The 13,959-nt window shown below is 43.3% G+C and overlaps 1 protein-coding gene across 6 annotated transcripts in view; it reads left to right on the forward strand.

The window, feature by feature from the left end:
* The window catches only part of Wdr93 (WD repeat domain 93), a 65,546-nt gene that overhangs the window by 853 nt on the left and 50,734 nt on the right, over positions 1 to 13,959 (forward strand). For 4 of the 6 annotated variants that reach the window (XM_063250035.1, XM_063250038.1, XM_063250040.1 and 1 more), the window contains exons 2-3: positions 7,062 to 7,235; positions 9,692 to 9,865. The exons of 1 other annotated variant lie outside the window; for it this stretch is intronic. The gene's annotated coding sequence lies outside the window, so the exon portion shown is untranslated. The remainder of the gene's footprint in view (positions 1 to 7,061; positions 7,236 to 9,691; positions 9,866 to 13,959) is intronic. One more of the 6 variants, XM_063250036.1, reaches the window with a different exon arrangement.

Below are 13,959 nucleotides of genomic sequence, written 5' to 3' on the forward strand. Positions count from 1 at the left end.
GGCTCACACTTGCAACCCTCTGCCTCATCCTTCCAGAGTGCTAGGATTACAGGGGTGCATTGCCATATTCTGCTAGTTTACCCGTTTATGTAATCTTCATTTCCCCAGTCTTTTCACACTCCCCTTCTCCTCTGGCTTCTGGCTGTCCCTATCAAGCTTAAAGGGACCCTGCAAGCAATGTGTGGCTACTCGTTCTGCTCATACTCTGACAAGCAACCTCGCCTTGGGCACATTTCAGGTCCAGAAGTGTTTGTCTTAGCTGCCAGGTCTTCCTGTGGTAGAAAGCTGGAAAAAGCTCATCCATGACCTGGCATCGTTTGGGCAGTTATGTCCAGGGATATATGTATACACAACATAGTCTGGATCAGTGATGACGAACCTTTTAGAGCTCAGTGATTACAGCCAGCTATGGCTCCACCACTGGTCCGGACTCTACTAGAAAGAAACGAGGCTATAGGCAAGTATATCTGACTGTGTGAATTACTCACCCTTTGCAGAGAGCCAGAAGTACTCTCTTAAGACACGGCCTAGGACAGGGCAGTACTGTAAAACAATAAGACTTCCATGAGTTTCAGCCAAGTAACAATTACTGTGCTAATCTCTAGGCCTAGGGTGATAGGTTAATTAGTAAGGGACCTAGTAAGTTGAGCAGCAGAGCATGTTGATGTGTTGGATGGCAGGGATAAACTGCTAAACATGATTTATATCATGTTTTCTATGCCTAATTCAGCCTAATTTCCACAATATTGTATAAATTGAATTATGTAATATGTGAATTTTCTTATCTGGCATTTCATTTAGCATTATGCAACTGAGCTTCATTGAGTTGTGTGTGTTAATAGTTTGTGATTTTTATTGCTGAGAAATGTCTTAATGCGGATGAGTCACAGTTCATTATCTGTTCACTGACAAAAGTGCATTCCTGTGGTCTTCAGTTTGGGACAATTATAAATTATTATAAATAAATATTTAAGTGCAGATTTTTCTATGAAACATAAGTTTTTATTTTTCTTTCCTAAACACATGAGAGTTTGATTACTGAATCACATGTGCTTAATCTTGTAAGAAACTGCCAACGTGCAATGTAAATACCATCATTGCCACCTGATTGACGTTTTGAAGTTTCATTTTAGTTTTTCTTTCTTTTTTCCCTTTTTCTCGTTGAAATAAAATGAATTTGGGAAAAGAAAAGAAACTTTCAGACTGCTTTCCAAAGTGGTTGTAAGGTTTTGTATTTGTATAACAACATGTGAAAGTTTATCTGTTTGCTGATTGGTAAACATTTGGCTTTTCCACTTTAATGCTACCTCAGATAGTAGGCGTAAGTTTTCATTCCCTGTCACTCCAGGGAATGCCGCGATGGGACGTTATCATAGGCTGTGTTTTAACTTTTTAAGAAACTGTCAAGCTCTTTTCTGAACTGGTCATCCCAATTGATAGAATTTTTGGCCCGGCTAAAAAGATAAGTGTGAAGTAAAAGTGGCCTTTATTTTAAGAATGTGGAGAGAGACTCCATGACTCCGGGGTCTGGCATTCTCTCTGCTGATACGCGGTGTGGGGGCATACGTGTAGCTTAGGTATGGGGTGGAGCCTAAGGGGCATTACTGATGCACAGGTAGCCCAGTGGAATTCATTTCGGGTCACAGGTAAATTGCTTAGGGGCGGGGAAGATGACCTCAAGATAGAGCCCCTTGGTTCCGCCTCCCAGGCTCCCACCACTGCAGCTTCCCAGCCAGGGCGAAACCCTTTCACCACTGTGCTTCTCCAGCAGCATTGTATGAGCATTCTGATGCCTCCATACCTTTGTAAAGACTTGATACAGTCTATTTTTGTAACTTTGAGGTATTTCAAGTATATTCTGTGATTTTAATTTGTATATGATACTGGACATCTTTATATGTACCTACTGGCCATTTATACGTATTCTTTGGTTTAGTGTTTTTACAAGTCTTTTGCCAATTTAAAAAATTATATTAGTTCTTTTTATTACTGAAGTTCTTTTAATTATGATTTTTATTTTAAAGAAAAAACCCAACGTTTCAAAATAAGGTAATTAGAGGATAATACATTGCATATTGTTATTTTTAAATTAGTTCCTCAGAGTACAAGATATCTGCATTTAATTGTCCAAATAATATTAGCACAAACCTTTCTTTTCAATGAACTAAGAGAAATTAGCAGTATAACTATCTTAACTATTTCAGTTTCTCATACTAGGGAGAAAATACAATGTTAACACATGCGAGTCTGATTTACTTCACCTATGACCATAATCTCTAGCTGTATCTGCTTACCTATAAAATCTCAAGTTTGTCCTTCTTTATGGCTGAGCAGTACTCCATTATATAAAAATATCACTTTTTTAAATACATTCTTCAACTTCTGGATATTTAGGTTGTTTCCAAGATTGATTTATTACAAATTGTGCTGCCAGAAACAAGGGTGTACACATATCGCTGTGGTATGATGTTTTTAATTCTTCTGGGAAGATACCCAGAAGACGAATTGCTGAGTCAAATGGGACATTCACTGCTAGTATTCTGGGGAACATCCACACTGATTTCCAGAGTGGTGGGCACCAGTATGTACTCTTGCCAGCAGTGGAGAAGGGTTCCTTTTTCCCCACAGTCCCTCCAGCATTTGTTATTGGTTGATTTCTTTTTTTTTTTCTTCTTTCTTTCTTTCTTTTTTTTTTTTTTATCAGTACCGGGGATTGAACTCACGACTGCCTGCTTGCAAGGCAGGTGCTTATGGCCGCTGAGCTAAATCCCCAGCCCCCATTGGTTGATTTCTTGATAACAGCCATTTCTTCTGGAGTGAAATGGAGTCTCAGTTTTGTGTTAACTGGCATCTCTCAAATAATTGGCGATGTTGAACATTTTTGCATATATTTATTTGCTATTTGTATTTCTTAATCTGAGAAGTGTGTATTCGTTTGAGATGCCCATTTTTGGTCTTTAAATTTGGGAAGTCTAATATTTTGAGGGGTTTTTTTTGGTCTTATTTGAGGCAGTTTCGTTATATGGTTCAGGCTGGCCTTGCACTAACTTTGTAGCCCAGGCTGGCCTCAAACTCAAGGCAACCCTCCTGCCTCAGCCTCCTGAGTGCTGAAGGTGTTTTGAGTTCTTTATATGTTCTCAATAGTAATCCTTTGAGGAATATCTGGCAAACATTTTTTCCCAAATTTTGGGTTATCTCTTCACCCTGTTGATGGTTTCTCTTGCTGTACAAAAGTTTCTCAAGTAGGGTGAGATCCCAGTTGTTGATTCTTTGTGATAGTTTCTGGACGATTGGGGTTTTGTTCATAAACTCTTTTCCTACACTGATATCTTCAAGAATTTTACCTACTCTGTCTTCCAGCAGATGTAATGTTACTGTTTTAATGTTTAGATCTTTGATACATTTCAAATTTAGTTCAGTTCATGATGAAAGATACAGGTCCAAAAGTAAAGGAAAAAAAAGCAAGATATGGGTCCACTTTTAATCTTCAGCATGTGCAGAGCCAGTTTTTCCAGCACCATTTATTAAAGGGACTACCTTCCTTCCAGTGAATGTGTTTGTCACATTGTCAGAGATAAGATGGTTTAGTATGTCTGGAGCTGTTTCTACATCTTCTAATCTTTTTCACTGATCTTCTAGTCTGTTTTCCTTTCTGGTATCATGCTGTTTTTATCACAGTAACTTTATAATATAATTTCAAGTCAGGGATTGTGATGCCACCTTGTCTTGCCTTTGTTGTCAGAATTGCTTTTGCTATTCTAGACTCCTTTTGGTTCCAGATGAATTTTAGGATTATTTTCTCTAATTCTGTGTAATATACTATTAGAATTTTGATCAGAATTGAATTAAATTTGTATGACAGTTTTGGAAGTATGGCCATTTTCACTATATGGATTCTTCCTATCCAAAAGCAATGGATGTCTTTCCATTTTGTAATATTTGCTTCAATCTCCTTTTTCAGAGCACAGTTTTCAACGTAGAGATCTTTAACATCTTTCATTACATTGATTCCTAGATATTTCATTTTTTGGATGCTATTTTGAAAAATGTTTCCCTAATTTCTCTCTCAGTGAGTTTGTTTTTGTGTATAGGAAGGTTACTGATTTTTGAGTGTTGATTTAGTGTCCAGCTGTACTACTGAATTTGCTTATTAAACCTATCAGCTTTATTTTTGGCACAGGGTTTCACTATGCAGTTCAAGCTGGCCTTGAACTCACTTTGTAGCCTAGGCTTGCTTCAAATTTGCAGTAATGCTCCTTCTTCAACCTCCTGAGTGCTGGTGTTACAGATGTGTGCCACCACATCCAGCTAAATCACCAGGTTTTTAGTGGAAATGTTGGTGTCTTCTGTGTAGAGTATCATGTCGTCTGCAAATAATGATAGTTTACCTTCTTCCTTTCCTATCTTTATTCCTTTTATTTCTTTTTCTTGTCTAATTGCTCCAGCTAAAGTTTCCAGGACTATGTTGAGTAAGAGTGGGCACAGTGGACACCTTTGTCTTGTTCCTGATTTTAAAAAGAAAGCTTTAAGCTTTTGTCCATTTAGTATGATGTTGGCTGTTGGTTTGTCATAGATGGCTTTTATCAGGTTGAAATAAAGACCATCTATTCCAATTTTCTGTAGGGTTTTATCATGAATAGGGGCTAGACTTTGTCAAAAACTGTTTCTGCATCTGTTGAGATGATCATATGATTTTTGTCCTTGACTCTGTTAGTATGCTCTATTACATTTATTGACTTATGTATGTTGAACCATCCCTGCATCCCTGGGATGAATCCCACTTGGTCATGATGTATAATCTTCTTGATGATTTGCTGCAGTCTGTTTGCCAGTATCTTGCTGAGGATTTTGCATCAGTGTTCATTAGGGAAATTGGCCTGTAATTCTGTTTCTTAGTTGAGTCCTTCTCTGGTTTTGGTATCAGGGTAGTGCTTGCTTTCAGGAATGAATTTGGGAGTATTGCTTCCCTTTCAATTTCATTGAAGGTTTGAGAAGTAGCAGTGTTAGGCCTTCTCTCAATTTCTTTTTTTATCGGTACCGGGGATCGAACTCAGGACCACATACTTGCAAGGCAGGCGCTTATGCCACTGAGCTAAATCCTCAGCCCCATCAGCAACGAATCTGTCCAGGCCTGGGCTTTTCTATGGTTGATAGGTTTTTAATTACATTTTTTATTTCATTGATTCATATTGGTTTATTTAGAATTTTTATGTCTTATTGATTCAGATTTAGAAATTCACGTATCTAGGAATCTGTCCATTTGTTTTGTGTTTTCTATCTTATTAAAGTACAAAATTTCAAAGCAGGTATAGATGATCTTTTCTGCAAAGTCTGTTGTGATTTCACCCTTTTCATTCCTATGGCCTGGATTTGGATCTTTTCTTTCTTTCTTGATAATCTTGTCTAAAGATTTGTCAATTTTATTTAATCTTTCAAGGCAGGCGCTTATGCCACTGAGCTAAATCCCCAGCCCCTTGTTTAATCCCTCAAAGAACCAACTCTTCATTTCATAGATTCTTTGTATTGCTTTTTAGTCTCCAGTGTGTTAATTTCTGCTCTGATCTCTATAATTTCCTCCTTTGTAAGAGCTTTTTGGTTTAGCCTGCTCTTCTTTTTCTAGAAGTTTGAGGTTCACCATTAAGTTGTTTATGTATACTTGTTCTGTTTTTTCTGATATGGGTATTTACTGCTAAATTCTCCTCTTAGGACTGTTTTCATTGTGTTCTATAAGTTCTGGTATTTTATATTATCATTATCATTCAACTGTAAAAACTGTCTAATTTCTTCTTTAATTTCATCTGTGACCCATTGGTTGTTCAGGAAGGTGCTATTAAATTTCCACGTGTTTATGAAGTTCTTGTAATTTCTTTGCCATGGCTTTCCAGTTTCATTGCATTGTAGTCTGATAGTATGTATGGGATAATTTCAATTCCTTTGCATTTACTTTAATCATGTTCTGTGAGCCATTATGTGTTCTGTTTTGGAGAATGTCCCATGTGCAGCTGAGAAGAACATATATTCTAATGTTGTGGAGTGGAACACTCTGTAGATATCTACTAAGTCTGTTTGTTCAAAAGTTTCTTTCAGTTCTAATATTTCACTGTTAAATTTTTGTCTAGTTAATCTGTCTTTTTATGACAGTGGAGTACTGAGACCCCTAATACAATTGTATTAGGACTTATTTGATTTTTCATGCCCCTTAGTATTTGTTTTATAAATAGTTCGGTGTGCTAGTATTTGTTGCATGTATATTTATGATTGTTATTTGTTCCTTTACAAGAATGTTGTGACCTTCTTTATCTCTCTTAGTCAGTCTTGGCTTGAAATTCACTTTGCAAATTGAATAACTACCCCTGCTTGTTGCTGGGTTGCTGTCATGGAGTATTGTTTTTGTTATGGTTCATACCTTGTATCAACTTGAGAAGTTTAACAGTTTAACTGAGAGACTCAGCAAGGATCCAGGGTTCTTACTTTGTAAATGTCCTCATCCCATGCAAAGGAGGGCAAGGAGATTTGAGAGCAGTACACTTGCCCTGAAGCAGGGGGAGGGGGTGGCCTGTATACAATATAAGGAAGAGAAGAGGCTTGTTGTCCTGTTTTTTGTTCTGGTTGCTTTTTCTCTGGCTGCTGCCTTGAAGTGTCGCCCCAGTGCCATGCCACCCTGCCTTGGTGGACTGGTACCTCCAAAAGCTGTAAGCTAAATAAACCTTTCCTTCCTTCGTTTTGGGCATTGGGTGTTTTGTCCCAGCAATGAGAGAAAAGAACCAGGACAGAACGTGTTCCTGGGAGCAGGGCCATTGCTGTGACTGTACCTGACCATGCGGTTCAAGAACCTGGGGAATGGCTTGTGGTAAGATTCAGAGATGTTTCCTGAATGTATAGAGCTAGAACAGGTTAGGCTGTTTGAGGGGAGATTCTGATCAGAGGTTAGAAGACCAGAAGACTGATAGAAAGTCTGCTGGTAAAGACCATGCTTGTCGATGTCGCTCCCGGCCGGCAGGAAGGACACACGACAAAGTCTGGCAGTGGACAACCTTTTCTTTTATTTTCTCTCCGTACAGCCTGCCCTGGGATCACTCCCAGCCGAAGCCTCCTCTGGTCCGCTCCCCGCGGCTCCTTCCGTGCTTCGCTCCGAAGCCTCTACCGGTCCGCTCTCCGTGGCTCCTTCCGGGCTTCTACTTCCCCCCAGGGGTGGCACCAGTATATATACGGATACAGTGTCCAATCATATTAAAGTAAGCAAGGCAAGCTGATTGGCTAACATATTATTGAGCGGGTTTACGCGGTAAGCAGGAAACTAACGTGCTCGATGGGAGGGGTAATCTAACTCAGGCTTTACTCTTTACCACAGGCCGCATGATCGCTATATGCGGCGGCTCGGCAATGTGGTGGCTCCCAACATCTCCCCCTTTTTTATTTTAAATAAGTCTACGCATCGCAGCCCGTCCTGAATTGAGTGTAGAGGCCTATGCCCTGATAGGAGGCCCACCAAGGGCTCTCGGCGTCGGCCCGGGTCGGCCGTCCCCGAGTCTGCCGAGGCCCCGAGGCCCTCGTCTTTTTTCCAGGGCCAGGAAGGAACCGGACGGAACCTGGATGCACACAGGCATACACTCATGTCGCTCCGCATGATCCCCCCGGGGCGACATTTGGTTCGGGCGGAACCTAGTAATTCAGCGGCTTTCGTGTGGTATGGGGTAGGGCCTGTCTTAGGTTGAGTCATGCTGGGGAGGCATGCTCTTACCCGTCATTGACTCATCTACCCTGCTATATCATAATTTTTTAGAGGAGGAGTGTGGGAAGCTCACCGTCCCTAGACTCGGTCGTAGGCTAGGCGAGCGAGCCATGCATATGCCTGAGGATCTTTTTGTCCATTTTGGGCTACCGCTATTTTTATTCATCTTGTTGGTTGGTCTGTGATGGATCTCCGGTAGGGCAGGTCTGATCTTTAGTCGAGGGCTTTGTCGCCCGTGTCAGTCTCTCCGGTACCCACAGTGGTTCTCGTCCCGATTCCTGCAGAAAAACACAAACCGCGCCTCGGTTCCAGCTGATTACCGGATCCGGGCCCATCCATTGTCATGCCATAGATAACCGCGCCTTTGGAGGCAGGCCTTGGCTTACTCCCCCTTTTTGTTTTTTATTTTTTATTTTTTATTTTTATCTTTTTCGTTTTTGTTTTTTTTTTTTTTTTTTTTATTGGTACCAGGGATCGAACTGGCGATTGCCTGCTTACAAGGCAGGCGCTTATGCCGCTAAGCTAAATCCCCAGCCCCCATTTCCTCGACCGGCGTTTTTCTCAGCCTGCTCGGCAGAGAACTCTGTGTACCAGGCTCGCCAATCCAGGTAACTACCCGAGGGCAGACACGCCTTTGCCAGCTGAATCCAGTCCGCGGGGGTGAGGGGCCCAGAAGACAGGTTCTCCAGCATGGCAATGGTGTAAGGCGCAGTCGGCCCAAAGGTTGTAACTGCATTTTTAAGTTCTCTAATCTGCTTTATCTCAAAAGGCTCCCATGCATTACGTCCCTGGCCCATAGCTACTTGTACAGGAAATATCCCGTAGGGGCCACTATCTATCCCAGGTGGTGGATGTACCTCATGAGACAAACGTCCCCCCTGCCAAAGCCGCCTGTAAAAATACCGACCCGCCGGCGGCGGAGCATAAGACGGCGGCCGTGATTGGGCGGAAAATGGGGGCCCGTGCATCACTTCCTGTTCTGGCGAAAGGGGAGGGAGCTCCCACGCGGCCGCCTCGTGGCGAGGGATCGCTTCCGGGAACAGCCCCCAAGGTGGGGAGGAAGGCTTCGCCTCCCTCTCGCGCCAGGGGGCGCTCAGGAGCTCTCTACTCCTCCGCAGACCAAGTTGAGCGGAGCGCAATTCGCGGCGCAACGCTGGGAAAGAACCCTGCGACTCCTTATCGAGCGGCCTATCCTCTTGGCATCTAGGCTCCTTGGTCTCATCGTTGTCTAAGCCTTCCTCGTTCTCGGAGTCAGACGACTCCGAGGCCTGAGCCCCGTCTTCCTCCTTTATATCTTTGTCTCCTTTGATGGACCCCTCCCGGGAGCTCCCTGACTGGGCCTGTTTGAATGCCCTACGCACTTTAATGAGCTCTTGAGAACCTTCCCTGCAACCACCCTCGCTCTTCAAGCATGCATATATCATTTCCCACAGTGGCCGAGCGAAGACCGAAGCCCCGCCCTCCCTTTCCGCTAGAGAAAGATCCCTGCCCAACTTCTCCCACGAGGGCAGGTTTAAGTGCCCTGTGGGCAAGAACCAGGGAGCGAAACTATCAATCTCCTCAAAAAAGCTCTCCAGCGTTTTGTGTCCCACCTTGAGGTCTCTGGACTTTAAGAGCTTCCGGAGGACCTGTACCAAGGGCTGGGTGTCGTTACTCGGTACGTTACCCATATTTAATATGTTACTCACCGTGTGAGGCCCAAAAATCCGCCACTTACGCGTGAGCCTGAGGGGAGTCTAAAAACCCTGTAGGTGCGCGCCACCCAGGGCCCAGGTTTATCCCCTACTCACCTGTCTCGCAGTGCTGTATCAAGGAACGTTGTCCACTACCACGTCTCGGGGGTGATCAGTTGTTCCCCGTACGGGCCACCAAATGTCGATGTCGCTCCCGGCCGGCAGGAAGGACACACGACAAAGTCTGGCAGTGGACAACCTTTTCTTTTATTTTCTCTCCGTACAGCCTGCCCTGGGATCGCTCCCAGCCGAAGCCTCCTCTGGTCCGCTCCCCGCGGCTCCTTCCGTGCTTCGCTCCGAAGCCTCTACCGGTCCGCTCTCCGCGGCTCCTTCCAGGCTTCTACTTCCCCCCAGGGGTGGTACCAGTATATATACGGATACAGTGTCCAATCATATTAAAGTAAGCAAGGCAAGCTGATTGGCTAACATATTATTGAGCGGGTTGTTTACGCGGTAAGCAGGAAACTAACGTGCTCGATGGGAGGGGTAATCTAACTCAGGCTTTACTCTTTACCACAGGCCGCATGATCGCTATATGCGGCGGCTCGGCAATGTGGTGGCTCCCAACACATGCTTGGGAGCTATCCTTTTGGAAGAAGGACTGCATTGGTTGTTGGACTCAAAATGATGTGTATTAATAGCTTGGCGGAAAGTTTGTCTGCATTTTGCTCATGCCCAGAGACTTTGCTTGAGGCTGAGATTAAGGGCAGTGGACTGATTAATCTGACAGAAGAAATTTCAAGCTAGTTGAATGTTAAGGCTGTGGCACAGCTATTGTTGGGGGCTTTTAGCCAGATTTATGTTGTGAATCAAGAGTAAAGAGCCCAGCAGAGTGATTTAAAATGTTGTGAGTTTGGCCAGAAGGAAAACTCCAGTAAAGTTGTGAATTGTAAAGATAAAGCTGAGATCTCAATTGCTGAGAAGGAAAAAACCAACCAAACAACAACAACAAAAAAGATGGCCTGTAGGCATCATGGGAAGAGGCAGCAGACCCCCACACCTTGCAATCTTAAAACTGCAAAATGAAGACTTTTCTTGGAGAAGAAAGCCACAGAGACCATGTTGTAGAATGGCAGCGACATAGAAAATTTATTCTTCATAATCAGGTTCAGAGTGCTCAGCAATTCATGCACTTGACCGCTACAGCCAAGGCAGAGGAAAGCCTGGCTACTGCCCTTGAAAGTACCCATGTGCCACTAGTTTTAGGCACATGGAGAATGCACGAGTTCTGAGGTTAAAAAGGCTTCCATCCTGATTTCAGAGGGTCTGAGAGGCCAAGCAGTGCGCCCCTGAGAGGGCAGTATGTGAAGCTGTGAGTGTGAAGCCAAAGTACAGTGGTGACCTCAGACATTTAAAAAAGCCAGGAGCATGGATCGTCTAAGGAAAGCTGCAAAGAAAGAGCAAAGCCAGCCCAAGAGAGAAGCTGTGGGATCTAAACGCACCAGAAGTGGTGGTGGAGCCACATAGGCCTTTTGGAGCTCACAGCCATATTACTTCAGATGCTGAGCATGGAAATCCAGGACTTAATGTTTGCCCTGCTGGATTTTGGACTTCCTTTGGTCCCATTCCTTTATATCCCTCTATTAGTACATTTTGGCATGGGAATGCTTATCTTGTTCCATTGCATGTTGGAAGTGTTTAATTTTATTTTTATTTGTACAGGGGTAATGCAGCTAAGAGTTTGCCTCCATCTTGGAGGAGACTTGGTATTTAAACTTTTCAGCAATACTAAAACTGTTAGGACTTTGGCAGCTCTTGCAGATAGACTAAATGCTTTTTGCATAAAGGGATATGCGTGAGTTTTTGGAGGGCGAAGGACAAAATGTTATGCTTCTAACGTAATATAATGTTGATAGACTTAATGCTGGTTTTCTTATGGATTGTTAAACTGTGTATCTGGAGGCTCCTTTAAAGAAATATATCTGGTTGGCAAGGGGTGGATTGTTATGGTTTATACATTGTGTCAACTTGAGAAGTTTAGAAGTTTAACTGAGAGACTCAGCAGGGATCTTACCAGGGTTCTTACTTTATAAATATCCTTATCCTGTGCAAAGGAGGGCAAGGAGATTGTGTGAGTGCTGCACCCACCCTGGGGGTAGGGAGTGGCCTGTGTACAGTATAAGGGAGGAGAAGAGACCTGTTGCCACTCTCCTTTTGCTCTGGCTGCTGCCTTTTAAGTGTTGCCCCATGCCATGCCACCCTGCCTTGGAGCCAGCTGATTATAGACAAAAACCTCCAAAAACTGTAAGCTAAACAAACCTTTAATTCCTTTATTTTGGGCATTGGGTGTTTTGTCCTAGCAATGAGAGAAAAGTAATCAAGACAGTTTTCCATCCTTGGATTTTCAGTCTATGAGTTCCTTTTTGAATTAAATGTGTTTAGCTGGGCATGGTGGTGCAAGCCTGTAATCCCAGCACTCAGGAGGTTAAGTCAGGAGGATCATTGAAATTTGAGACCAGCCTGGGCTACAAAATGAGCTCAAGACCAGCCTGAACTAACTGCATTGTCTCAAAAAAGCAAAAAAAAAAAAAAAAAAAGAAAAAGAAAGAAAGAAAAATGAATTAAATGTGTTCCTTGTATGCAGCATATTGGGGTGGTTTTTTGTTGTTAATTTTAAAGAGAAAAACACACAAAGTACAACCGAATAAAACCAATCAAAACAAAAAAACCCAATGAAAGTTATACAGGACTTCAAAACAAGATAATAGGAAAACAATGCTACCAAAATGCCTCTTGTTAGCCTCTTAGCTCACACTGCTGGCTTTAGGCTTGCAAAGTCAATCAGCCAATACAAGTGTTAAACTGTTACTTTGGTTCAGTTGCTCTCAGCTCAGACTGTGATCCTCTGAATCAGCTGGTTGCTTCCACCTGAGGGTGTTGCACGGCTTCCTGGTTCTCCCCAGAGGGCATGAGTTCTGCTGGCTTGTGGTGAGGTGTGGCTTTCTGGTTCTCCTCTGGCCAGCACAACTTCTGCTGGCTCATGGGGGGTTTGGGTTCCTTGCAGAATATTGTTGGATTTTGCTTCTTGATCCATTCTGCCAGCCTGTGTCTTTTGATTGGTGATTTGAGACCATTAGCACTGATGGTAATAACTGATACATATTGACTTATGCTTATGGTGTTATTTTCCTGTTGTTGGCTCCCTGTCTTTTTTCCTCTCCCTCTTTAACTGTATGCTTTGCCTGGTAGATTTCTTCTGCTGGGGTTCATGGAACCGTAGTCCTTGTTATCTCTTTCTGGAATGTCCTTCAAAAAAATTTTGGAGTGCTGGTTTGATGGTGATAAGTTTCTTCAGATGTTCTTTGTGATGGAAGTGTTTTATTTCTCCTTCAGTTTTGAAAGATGTGGGGTACATCGATTGTGGGGTACATCGATCTCTATTGAAGGTCATCTTCCTTTGGAACTTGAAATACTTCCCTCCATGCTCTCCTTGACCTCAGAGTTCGTGGTGAGAAGTCAGCTGTGATTCTGATGGGCTTCCTTAATAGGTTTCTTTTCCCTAACAGTTTTTAGGACTACACCATAGTTCGTTTCGTCATTGAAAACCTGTAGATTATTTTCCATCTTTGGTGATGATAAATGGAGCTTTTATAAGCATTTATATACAGGTTTTTGTGTGAACATATGATCCGGCCTGCAGATCAACCTATCCAGAACTCCTGGAGGGGGAACGGGGATTAAATAAAAGACATGGGGGAGACAAAGAGAGATAGAGGCAAGTCAAGATAATCTGATCAAGCCTCCAGTTTATTCAGGAAATGATCACACCTTTTATAGGCTAAGGGCAGGAGCTGGGACAGGAAGAGGTTAAAGAGATGAATACAACAGGGTCACCGTCACATCCGGATATGTGATGTAAGCAGGAGAGGATTATGGTTAATGTAGGCAGACGCAGTGCCCATAGGAGAGAGAGGCATGGAGGCAGCAATGCCTGTCACTTGGCTCCCTATATCTCCTCCCTTTTTATATTATTTAATTAAGAGTATGGCAGGCCCTGTGAGGACAGCGTCTGTCTTAGGTCAAGGACCTCATTGCATGAACCCAACCAGGCCTTACCCGTCATGGGCTTGCAGGACAGCAGTTGGTCCTGTGCCTGTCTTAGGCAGCCGATGCAGTTAACATACATGTCCTAGTTGCCCGTCTCTGACTGCCTGTCCATTGCCCCAGGGCAGTTAGGCCGCATCATCATATGGGCCACTCGTGGGAATTCCTTCCCGGTAGGTTTGTTGATCTGCCATCTCCAGCTGATGATAGTGTACCTGAATGGGCTTTGCCATAAACGCGTCTATCCGGTTATTAATGAACATCATAATCTCTGAAAAATACAAGGACTCACAGAAAGGAGAAACAATAGGGCAGCTAGGGGACCCAAAAGGGGCACTAGGTAAGGGAAACCCTCCCCCAAATCGAGGAGAAGGGGTTGACAGCCATTTGTTGGTGTCTGTATATGAAGTCATTCTCCTATTTCTTGGAGCATGCCTTGCATAACACTGG

Source organism: Cavia porcellus, unplaced genomic scaffold, assembly GCF_034190915.1.
Source record: "Cavia porcellus strain 051 isolate PalLab524CR breed Dunkin Hartley unplaced genomic scaffold, mCavPor4.1 scaffold_6, whole genome shotgun sequence".
Taxonomy (NCBI): domain Eukaryota; kingdom Metazoa; phylum Chordata; class Mammalia; order Rodentia; family Caviidae; genus Cavia; species Cavia porcellus.